We start from the raw sequence: 11,910 nt of genomic DNA, 5'->3' as shown, positions 1-11,910 counted from the left end.
TAGAAATTTCTTTTTCAACTTTGAGATGATTTTTTTGTGACCTATTTGTTTGTTTTTTTGTACCAGGAATTGAATTTAGGACCTTGTGCTTGCCAAGCAGGTACAGTGCCACTGAGCTAAATCCCCAGCATTCTGTGATCCATAATGAAGTGAAAATAACAACAAAACAAGAAGCAGAGGGTGTCTGTTATCCTTCAAGTAAGGAAGGACAGGTTATAAGAAAATAAATACTCAAGGCTGTGGATTTCTTGATTGCATTCAGGTTATGTAAGATGTTTTTATTAGAGGACAATAGATGCAGGATATTTTGAACTCTAATAGTTCTGTAATTTTTCTGTAGATTCAGTAGTTTCAAAAAAAATTAAGTGACACAAATTATTTTATTTCTGATGAAATAAAATGAGATTTGCTTCAAATATTGCTTACGATCGTTGACAAACATGCCCTCAGCTGGCTCCCAGTTGATGGGGGAAGCCAGATAGAAACCCATTGGAGAAGAACTATGTGAAAGGGGAAGTAGAGAATGGCTAGGAGGAGGGGAGAAGGGGGCTCCCAGCTAAAGCACCAGTGCATGAAAATCCTCGGGCTACAGAGAATGGCTGAAGTGCAGCCAAGAAGAGAAGGTCCTGCAAATGACACAGGCAATCCAGCCAAGGTCTTCCCACTGGCTGCTGAGACTTCAGCCAGATTCTGTGGGCTTCTGAATTATGCAACTGTATTCATAATTTAGCCCCTTTACAAATGTAGATTGCTATCTTGCATTTTTCTCTATCAAGATGCCTTCCATGACACCACTCTCCTACGGCAGTCTCCTTCAATCACTACAAGGGTTTGTTGGTTTTTTTTAATATGCCATAAACTTTACAGCCTATTTTATGAAATCCTTTGGAAGCAGAGGAAAACTGAATCCCAATGACCTTCTGGGGCAACCATAAGAATGTCAAATCCCTTTTAGTGCATTCATGGAGTACCTTCAAATGCACTGCAGGTAGATACAGAAATATGTTTAGAAGTAAGTTTAGAGGTGAATAAATATATATGCATACATTTCCACTGACAAGGGGCTAAGATCCCTTTGTCATTTGTTTTCTTTCTTTCTTTTTTTTTTGGTACCAGGGATGGAACTCAGGTCCTTGCACTTGTGAGACAGGTGGCGGAACCACTGAGCTAAATCCCTGGCCCTGTCATTTGTTTTCTAATGTAGTTGGACTTTGGAACCTTGAAAGCAGTGGGAGTGGCTGTTCCCTATTGGACTTGACCTTCTTCCAAAGCAAGAGTTTTCATAATATTAAAGTAACTACAGTCAGCACTCAGGAGGTTGAGGCAAGAGGATTGCTGCAAGTTTGAGGCCAGCCTGGGCTGCATAGTGAATTCAAGGCCAGCCTGAACTACATAGTGAGATCCTGGCTCAAAAAAAAGAAAGAAAGAAAGAAAGCTAACATATCCATACTCAGCTGGCCTTGAGGTGCTGAGCTGAGTAACAGCCTGGACATTGCTCATGTTGGTGTTGCCTTTTAAAATCTTCATAACTGTTCTCTTGTCTGTTTCAGTAGGAAAATTGTCTTAGTTACTTTTTTTGTTGCTGAGACAAGATATCTGACACCCAAAGTTAAAGAAGGAAAAGTTTATTTCAGCTCACAGTTTGTAGAGGTTTCAGTTCATAGTTGTCTGGCTCCAAGGCAGGGCGGCATGGCAGAGGGGCACCACAGAAGTGAAACAGTCCATGGCAGGCAGAAAGTAGAGGCAGCAAGGCAGCAAGCGGCAAGCTACAAGAGACAAGCAGTGACCCTCTTTCCCTTATATGTTATCCATGTTGCCCCCTCTTAGGCCAAGTAGCACACCCAGGTTGGGGCAGCTTTAATCTTAGCATTGCACCATGAATCAATCCCAGCATCACATCCTTGATCCCAGCCCCACACACCCTAGATACAGCCATCTCTGAAAAGCCCCACCTATGATCGCATGAAGCCAGATACATGTCATAACAAAAACATTTTTATTTTTAATTTTTTTTTTTTGCTTTTTGAGACAAGGTCTTGCTATATAGCTCAGGCTGGTCTTGGAGTCACTACGTAGCCCAGGCTGGCCTCAAACTTGCAGTGATCCTCCTGCCTCAACCTCCTGAGTGCTGCAATTACAGGCATGCACCACTACACCTGGCACAGAAAGGTTTTAAATGTGGTACTTTGGGTGAGTACTTTATGTTCTTCTGCCTTCTTTGTGTGGTCAGGGAACAGTTCAAGTATTGTTGATACTTTATGAAAAATCATAGCAAAAATTTATAAAATGAAAGCAAAAGTAATTGATGATATGAGAAAAATGAGTGGTGTCATTGTCAGCAACCTAAAAATACAGCCATGGGAGTGCCGGGGGATGCATAGGAACTTATGATAAAATTGTGTTGTCTGTTAAACAGGTGATATTAGAGTGATTACTGCAGGAGTATGCACTCAATAAAACTGGATTTGTATTTGCGAGGAGCACATATTTGGGGAACTACTTTAGCAATGAAAAGGCCATGGATATGGGTGAGTGCATACCTCTTTTGTGCTTCTTGAAGTGGAATGTTCAACTTGGAAATCAATTTTCTGTGCTTGCCAATCAAAATCTAAATTTACACTTCTGTAACTGATTGCCCAGTTGCTAATATTCCTGAAAGTTATTTTGTCACTGCCCATAAAGTATCAGACTGATTAGACTGTCTCCTCTTCCTCCTCTTTGTTTCTTCTCTTCATCTCCTTCTCCTCCTCCATCCCTCCATCTCCTCCTGCTCCTTTTCCTTTCTCTCCTCCTCTTTTGTTTTCCTCTCTGTTCTTATTTCTCCTCCCACTCCTTCAGTGGTAGTGAAAGCTAAGGGTGGACATGGCTTAGACTCAAAATTGCCAATGAGTCTGAATATATAGGACTCTTAGGATACTGAGGAAAGTGGAGCTAGATTTACTTCTTAGACCAACTTAAGAACAGTGCCATTCTCATGACCCACTATGATCCCAGTCTGACAGAGCATTTGCAAATTCCTTTGATTTGCCAAGTAAATATTTTTCTCAGGTACCTTGCCAAAGCACTTAACCAATTTTTAAAATTCAATTTGTTTCTATTATGTAGAAGACTTTCACTGTTTTGATAATTCTGTCATGAGCAGACTTATCAGGATTATCAGAAATAGCATATTTCATCACAATTCCTTAAATCATAACCATGATACTAGCTTACTGTTTGTTTGCCCTATACTAACTGGATCCTTAAATAGTGAGCCTTATAAGGGAAATGCTAAAAAAAAAAGGGTGACTCTTGAGCTGCCAAGCCATGTCACATTATAAACTTTGGACTTAATATTGCATAGACTGGGTGTGTGGTACATACCTATAATCTCAGTTTGGGGGGCTGAGACTGGAGGATTATTGTGAGTTCAAGGCCAGCCTGTGCTACATAGTGAGTTGGAGGTCAGCCTGAACTATATAGCTAGACCCTATCTCAAAAAACAAAACAAAACAACAACAAAAACCCAAAAAACAAACCCCCAAAACAATTGCGTAATGTGCCACAATAACACTAGGACAACTTTGCTGCTTTGTGGGCGCTCACAATTGAGTGTGTGTAGGGAGGGGACAAGAAAACTATAACTTTTAAGGCTATGAAAAGTCAGTAATAAGACACAGTTGGAAGTAACTAGCCTTAACGTCAGAAGAACTGGGTAAGAATCTAGACTTTGTCACTTGCAGGCCAGTTGGAAATTAGTCTGTCTAGGGTTTCAACCATTCCACGGGGACATCCATATTGGACGAAGAGATAGCTGATTCCTCAATTCCCTCTAGCTCTATACTATGGAGAGTTTTGAAGGGAGAACAGGTACATCAGTGGAGTATATACCAAGTCCTTACAAGGCACACAAGTTTCCAAGTGGGATGTAACTTAATGAGAATCAGTGGTGCTCTGGAATCATTGCCAACAGTAAAAGAATACAATGAAAATTTTGTACAGGAAAGCTTCAGAATGTTAGACCTTGTGAAAAAAACCACAGTGCCCTTGGAAGATACTGAAATGATACGGAATAAACAGCTTTTTCAGATACCCACAAGGAGCAACTCTAGTGGAGACTTCTGATGGATGAAAAAAGCTGTTGAGGCTGGATGATGGCAGCCTAGTAGGTAGGAGCCTGATGGTGCAGAAAGAGTAGGTCCTTCATTCTCAAGCCGGCAGCCTTCGTCCCTGACTCTGACTTGCTTGATTAAGACAGTGATGTTATTTGGGCTGAATTCTCAGGAACTGATTGTAGGGAGCAGGGGAAGGGGATGTTACCAGAACCTCTGCAGTAAGTCCTAGTCTCCTGCAAGCCTCGGCAGCACACGGCGAATTACAGGAAAGGTAGAAAAATGAGACTAAGAAGCTGAGCTTTGGGTCTGATCAGTGCTGCTCTGGGCAGCAAAGACAAAAACCCCTAGCTTGAAGCACCTTTTATTCAGTACATCAGGAGAAACAAATGTAACAAATGAATATGTAGACTTCAGTACTTCATACTGGGATAAACAAGGTGTAACAAAAGACTGGGGGGCGGTGGAAATCTAAGAACAATGAGGAACTATGCAGATGAAGATTTGGTTCCTCCCAGGAACTACACAGATGAAGATTCGGTTCCTCCCAGGGTGTCTCCCGAAGATGTGGTCTTGTCCTGGAGCATTACAGCATCATGGGATCCTTGAGGTCTCAGTTGTGACCCGAGGCCAAAATGGAATTACGTCTCAGAATGCCATAGCTGGCCTGTAGATGGAGGAACTAGGCCTAATCAAATGATTTTTCCCTAGAATTATGTAGCATTGCTCCCAACAACTGATAAAGTGTAGCAACTGTAGGACAGGATGGTTTGCTCTTCTAGGTGTCCATGAGCCTGTGCTAATGACTAGGTTTAAACCTCTTTAGGGCAGAGACTAAATCAGGCTGATATCTTGTGTCCTACCAATCCTAGTCATTGCTTGACACAGGGAAACTGCTCAACAACTGTTAGGAAATAATTACTAAGATGGAAATAAGAACTAAGATGTATTATGCATATGTACCAACTCCTCATGATGAATGTAACCATTATATGTGGCAAACATGAACTAATAAAAATTTTAAAAATAAGCATGTAAAGAGATAAAAAGGAAGTAATTTGGTAATTGAATCCTTGCTTTTTACTGAACCCTGTGGTTTGGTATGCAACCCTGATCTGACTTGCTCAGCTCCTCAGTAGAGCCTGCCTGGTCCCTCTGAGTGCCTCTTTCTGGCTCCCTTCTATGTGCACTTCCTCTAAGCAGCTTGGAATATGCCACTGAATGAGGCTTAGTGAACACACCCCAGTGCACAGGACAGCCACCATGACAAAGCCTTGCCCAGCCCAAAATGTCCATAGTGCAGAAAGCCTCGGAATAGAGCAACACAGAGCTGCCACACTTCTTTGTTCAGCCCTAGTTGGGTATATTTCTTACATTTTACAACAACACAGAGCACATGCAGACAGATAGGCATAGTCACAGCATCAATGGAAATAAAATTAAAGTTCCACAAAAAAGTACTTATCTTTACCACATATAACACATTCTGAAAAATTCTATGACTTTGGAATTTAAAGATGCTACCCAGAACCTGTGGAGTTGATTTTATAATCCAGTCATGTCATGATCCCCAGTTCGGAAAACAGTGGCATAAAAATGTACTAAAGAATATTTTGGTTCTATGCACACATTCATTGATTCATGCATTCATTTATATTTAGAGAAAGCAAGAAGCTACTAATATGGTGGGGAAGCTGGTGCTTCGTCACTTCAATGTCCGGGGCAGGATGGAGTCCATCTGGTGGCTCTTGGCTGCAGCTGGAGGAGAGGTAGGTTGTTAGTTCCTCTGTTAGACCTAAAATTGACTCTACCAAAACATTTTTCTAAACCAGAAGACTTCCATTCTAGAAAACTTGTGAAAAATTTAGCCATAAATAAACATATCCCTACTTATAAAGAAAGAACTAGACCAATTGGGCAAACAAAATTACAATTATCATTCCAGGAAAAAGCACATAAACAAAAACATTTTTAAAGAATCAGAAGAAACATCAAATAATTGTAATGTGTCGGCCTTGTTTAGATTTAAATAAACTGCATACTTTAGGATCTTTATACAGCAATTAGAAACTTGAATATTGGTTATTAGGTGAAATTAGATATTTACAGTTAATTTTTAGTGTGATTTTGAGTGTGATATAGTTGTTATTTTAAAAACAGCCCTGTGCCGGGGATTTAGCTCAGTGATTCTGCCACCTGCCTCACAAGCACAAGGTCCCGAGTTTGATCCCCGGTACCAAAAATTTTTTTAAAAAATTAAAAACAGTCCTTATGTTTTAGATACACACACCAAAGTGTTTCTGATGAGATAATATTATACTTAGAATTGGCTGGATATAATGACTAAAGTAGGAGAGAGGATGGGAATAGAGATAATCTAGAGTAGATTGAATTGGTAATTACTGGAGCTGGGTGACTGATATAACAACAATTCTTGTGTTTTGCGTATATTATTACTGTGCATTATGCACAGTAGAAATTTATAGGATAAAAAGGATAAAAATATAAGAAACTAAGTGTAGTTAGACAACAGAGAAGGGGGAGGAAAGGGTAACAAACTGTCTTTAAAAATAGAATACATCATTTAACAAATTTTTTTTGAGCATCTATTAAATGCCACGTTCTGTGCTAGGTCCTGAGGACTCAAGGTGAGTAAGAGAGACAGGGTGCCAGATGATTTCAGTGTGAGGTGGGAGGAAGCATTGCCTTTTATTCAGTTTTTATTTTTTATTAGTTCATGTTTGTAGTATATAATGATTACATTTCTTGTGGGAAAATTACATGTACATAATTACATGTACAGTTCTTGCGGGGATTATATGTACATAATACATCTCAATTAGTTTTTCACCCCCTTCCCCTCCCTCTCTCCCCTTCTTTTCATCTTTTGATCCCTTTCCCTTGAAGAAGATCTATCTCCCTCCTTCCTATAATCTAAGTTTTAGTTTGTTCTTTATTTATATTTTTGGTTTTTCATATGAGAGAAATCATGTAATATTTAAGCTTGTATGTCTGAGTTATGTCACTTAACATTTATGGTCTTAAAGTGTATCTATTTTCCTACAGATATCTCAAGCTCATCTTTCTTTATGGCAGAGTAATTCTCCACTGTGTATAAATACCATATTTTCTTTTTTTTGTTTTTGGTACCAGGGATCGAACTAGAGTCCTTGCCCTTGTGCAGCAGGCGGTGAAACCACTGAGCTAAATCCTTGGCCCTACCATATTTTCTTTACTCATTCATCTGTTTATGGACATATAGGCTGCTTCCAGATTTGGTTATTGTGAAATGTGCAAAATATGATGTCTTTAAATGTTTAGGGGAATGGGCCGGGCATTTAGCTCGGTGGTTCCAGCGCCTGCTTTGCAAGTGCAAGGTCCCGAGTTCGATCTCTGGTGCCAAAAAAAAAAAAAAATCTTTTGGGGAAGGGGAATAGCTGAGTCAAATGAAATTTCTAGATTTAGTTTTCTGAGGATTCTCCATTCAGGTTTCCACAGTGGCTGTACTAGTTTACATTATCAACAACAATATAGGAAAGTTCCTTTTTATGCACAGCCTTGACAAGATTTATTATGTTTGATTTCTTGAAAGCTATTTTTTCAGTTGTAAGATGGAATTTTATTATTATTTTAATTTTCATTTCTGTAATGGCCAGTGATGGTAAACATTTTTTTCATGTATTTATTGGTTATCTGTACTTTTTCTGAGAAGTGTCTATTCATCTCATTTGCCCATCTTTTAATTGGGTCTTTTATTTTGGGGAGTCTAGTTTTATTGTTGTTGTTTTGAGATAGGATCTTGCTATGTAGTTCAGGCTGGCCTTGAACTTACTATGTAGCGCAAGCTGGCCTCAAACTCATGGGGATCCTCCTGTTTAAGCCTCCTGAGTGCTGGGACCACAGGTGTGCACTACCATGCCTGACATGGAGTCCAATTTTTTTTGAGTTAGTTACATATTCTAGATATTAGTCTTCTCTATGAGGCGTAGCTGGCAAAATTTTTTTTCCCATTTTTGTAGTTTGTCTCTTCACTCTTCTCATTGTTCCTTTTGCTGTGAAGATACTTTTTTATATCTCACCATGTACTAAACTATATCAAAATCTGAACTGAACAGACACTTCTCAGATGAAGAAGTACAAGAGCCAATAAATATACGAAAAAAATGTTCAACATCCCTGGCTATTTGACACATGCAAATTAAAACAATGCTGAGGGCTGGTGATTTAGCTCAGTGGTTCCACCAGCGCCGCCTGCCCTGCAAGCTCAAGGACCCAAGTTTGATCCCCGGGACCAAAAAAAACAACAACCCCCCCCCCCAAAACAATACTGAGCATCCATTTTGCTCCAGGAAGAATGGCTAGCATAAAGAAATCAACCAATGATGAATGCTAGAGAGGCTGCTGGGTAAAAGGAATCCTTTTTCATTGTGGCTGGGAGTGTGAACTAGTGTAACCATTATGGAAATCAGTATGGAGATTCCTCAAAAGACTAAAAGTGGGGCTGGGGATTCAGCTCAGTGGTTTTGCCGCCTGCTGTGCAAGCGCAAGGACCCGAGTTTGATCCCTGGTACTAAAAAAAAACCCCACAAAAAACAAAAAACTAAAAGTAGGAGCTAGGGATATATAGCTCAGTAATGCAACACTTGCCCGGCAATCATGAGGCCCTGAGTTTGATTCCTGGTACCAAAAAAGAAAACAGAAAAAAAAGTCCTAAAACTAGAAATTCCATTTGAGCCACTTATTTTCCTTCTGGGTATCTTCCTGGAAGAGTTAAAGACATCATATCATAGTGATGTGTGCATACCCATGTTTATAGCAACACAATTCATAAGAGCTAAATCTTGCAAGCAGCCTATATGTCCATCAACAAATGAGTGGATAAAGAAAATGTGGTCTTTCTTTCTTTCTTTCTTTCTTTCTTTCTTTCTTTCTTTCTTTCTTTCTTTTTTGGTACTGGGGATCAAACTCGGGTCCTTGCGCTTGCGCAGCAGGTGACAGAAACCACTGAGCTAAATCCCCGGCCCCTAAAAATGTGCTATATATACACAGTGTGGTATTTATACACAGGAGTACTACTCTGCAATAAAGAAGGATAAAGTTAGGAGAATGGATCCACCTTGAGACGGTAATGTTAAGTGAAGTAAATCAGACACACAGGCTTAAATATGGCAGGTTTCTCTTATATGAGGTATCCAATATATAAATAAAGTGCAAAATAAAAGACATACAATAGAAAAAAAGAGAGAAAAAAATGTTATTATAATCCAGCATGGACAATATATCTAAAGGTGTATCTTGATTTAATATAATTGTTTTACGTGTTTTTTATGTTTTTTGGCCTGTTAGTCTGGCTATTTATCTGTACTTATGATAATTGACTTGGTAAGGTCATATAAAATAAATAAATGAATCTGATACTGGCAATTTTTTTTTTTTTAAAAGACGGTAGAAGGGAAGGGGAAAAAAGAATTGAGATGCGTTATGTACATGTACCAATTCCCCACATGAATGTTATTATGTACTGCAAATGTACTCATAAAAGTAAAGAAATTATAAAAAATGGATCAAAGACCTAAATGTTAAAACAGAAACGTCTGATGGAAGATAAAATAGGTAAAACTCTTGAAGACACAGGCATAGGCAGGGACTTTTTGAATAGAACCCCAATGGCACAAGAAATAGTATCAAGGATCAAAAATGTGATCATATAAAGCATGGCCTTTTAAGGACATTTTTGTACCTTCTGAGGGGAAATACTTGTAGGACTCTGTGACTGCTACCCTCTAGAGGCATCACTGGTAAAAGCATACTTTGCAATACAGACCAGAAATTTTTGTAATAAGGGTTGCCTGGGGAGGAAATCATGGACATGCTAAGATGTTGTCCCACAGGTGCCAGCAGAAAAGGAAGGTTAGAGGGTGCTATGTGGTCATATCCTGAGAAGGGAACTTCTGGGGTACTCCCTTAGTATCCATAGCAATGTGTTTACTTAAGCCAGGGGAACACTGTTTCTCAGTCCTTCCTAATCTGACCTTTTTAATCTGACCCTTTTAAAATTTTATAAAGAAGGAAGTGCACAAAATATCCAAGTACTGCAGTAGTGCCATTCTAGGTTTTGTTCTTTCTATAAAGAACTGATCTGCTTTCACCATTTGCCAGTTTGGTATTTCTGAGATACATTTTAAGCCTCCAAGCAGGATGAGTTGAGCTCAGAAGGGGGAAGTAGGGGTAATGTCCTAAACACAGAAGGCTTCTGCTTTTCCATCCAACCAACTCTGAACAGGGTAGTGGGCAAGGGCTCCCTGAAAACCCTTGCTCAGACCTTCTGGGTTCTCTCTTCCCAAAGACTGGTAATTATGGCCTCATCAGTGCCCATCAGCTGCACCATCCCTAACCCATCCTACTTTGGTTACCTTCCTCGGTGAATAATCCTGATCCTTAATAGTTTTGTGGATGCTGTGTAAATTGGTGGTGTCTACTCTTCATCATCTGTACAGCCTAACTCTATCAGACTAGGAAAATCAACAACAAACCCTGTGCCACCAAGCAAGCTAGAAAGTGATTTTCCAACCTTTTTATGATTACAAACTTTTCTTAAACTATGAAAAAGACAGGAGTGATAGAAATTACATTACAGGGTCAGTGATGGCAAAATGTTAGTCATTGACCCAAAACATACACCATGATAGGTACACAATGGTTCTATTCTCATTCCATTAAACATCACAGCTGAGATACTAAAACCTTATAACTAGAAGTTCCTGGTCTCTGCCATCCAGTGATATTCCTCCAAAATCCATGGATATTGTTGGGGTGAGGATATGAACTATAGAAATGAGCAGCTGTATATGATGATCTATGCCATTTTCTTCTTGTATCTAATGTGAATTTCCAGGTGGCCAAGAGCAGACCCCTCAGTGTACACTGTCCAACTGAGAAATTTTAATTTTTTTATATTTTCTATGTCATTTCAGCAACTGTTCAAGTTTAAAAGGCTGTAACACTAAGGAATAGATTAGGAAGCACTGTTTTCTACATTTTTTTTCTTCCAATTTGAAGAGAAGTTTATAATGTGTCCAGAAGATTCTGAAAAGTTAAAAAATGATAAGATCAAGTATCTAAATGTCTCTAAAGAGGGTTTGTAGTATGAGGATTTAACATTGCATTGATCAGTTTTCCTGTTGCTGAGACAAAATAACTGACACTCATGACTTAAGGGAGGAGAAGTTTAATTTGGCTCATGGTTTCAGTTCATGGTTGGCTGACTCAAAGGCATAAACATCATGGCAAGAGGGTGTAGTGGAGCAAAGTTGCTTAGTTCATGATGGCAAGGAAAAGAACAGAGGAACAGTGCCAGAGAGGAATGGGCAAGGGGCCATATATATTATCCAACTCCATGACCCACACAGACAAACCCAGGAGCATGCTTTACTAATCTTCAGGCGTTTCATAATTCAATGAAGTTGACGTATCAGAATTAATGGTCACAATCTACCCTTTGTCAACTTTACAACCAAACACATCTCCCTACTTAATCTTGAAATAAAGAAAAGAGCAAGTTCATATTTCCCACTCACATAATACAACTATCTCATATTTGATTGGAAATGCAATAATCTCTTCCCCAAAATTTCAGCAGTTCCAGTAATTTCAGAAGTCCAAGTTCAGATTGCTTGTGAGACTAAAGTGACTCTTAACTGTAAAACTCTATAAAAGTAAAAAGTAAGTTACATAATCCCAAGGTGCAATGGCACATGGTAAACATTCCCATTCCAGAAAGGAGAAATAAGGGCCATAGAAAAGAATAGGACTAAATTAA

This window comes from Heterocephalus glaber, unplaced genomic scaffold (genome assembly GCF_053883595.1).
Source record: "Heterocephalus glaber isolate CG9 unplaced genomic scaffold, H.glaber_assembly_v1.0 deba00001523, whole genome shotgun sequence".
Lineage (NCBI taxonomy): Eukaryota > Metazoa > Chordata > Mammalia > Rodentia > Bathyergidae > Heterocephalus > Heterocephalus glaber.
This window is presented reverse-complemented; position numbering follows the sequence as displayed.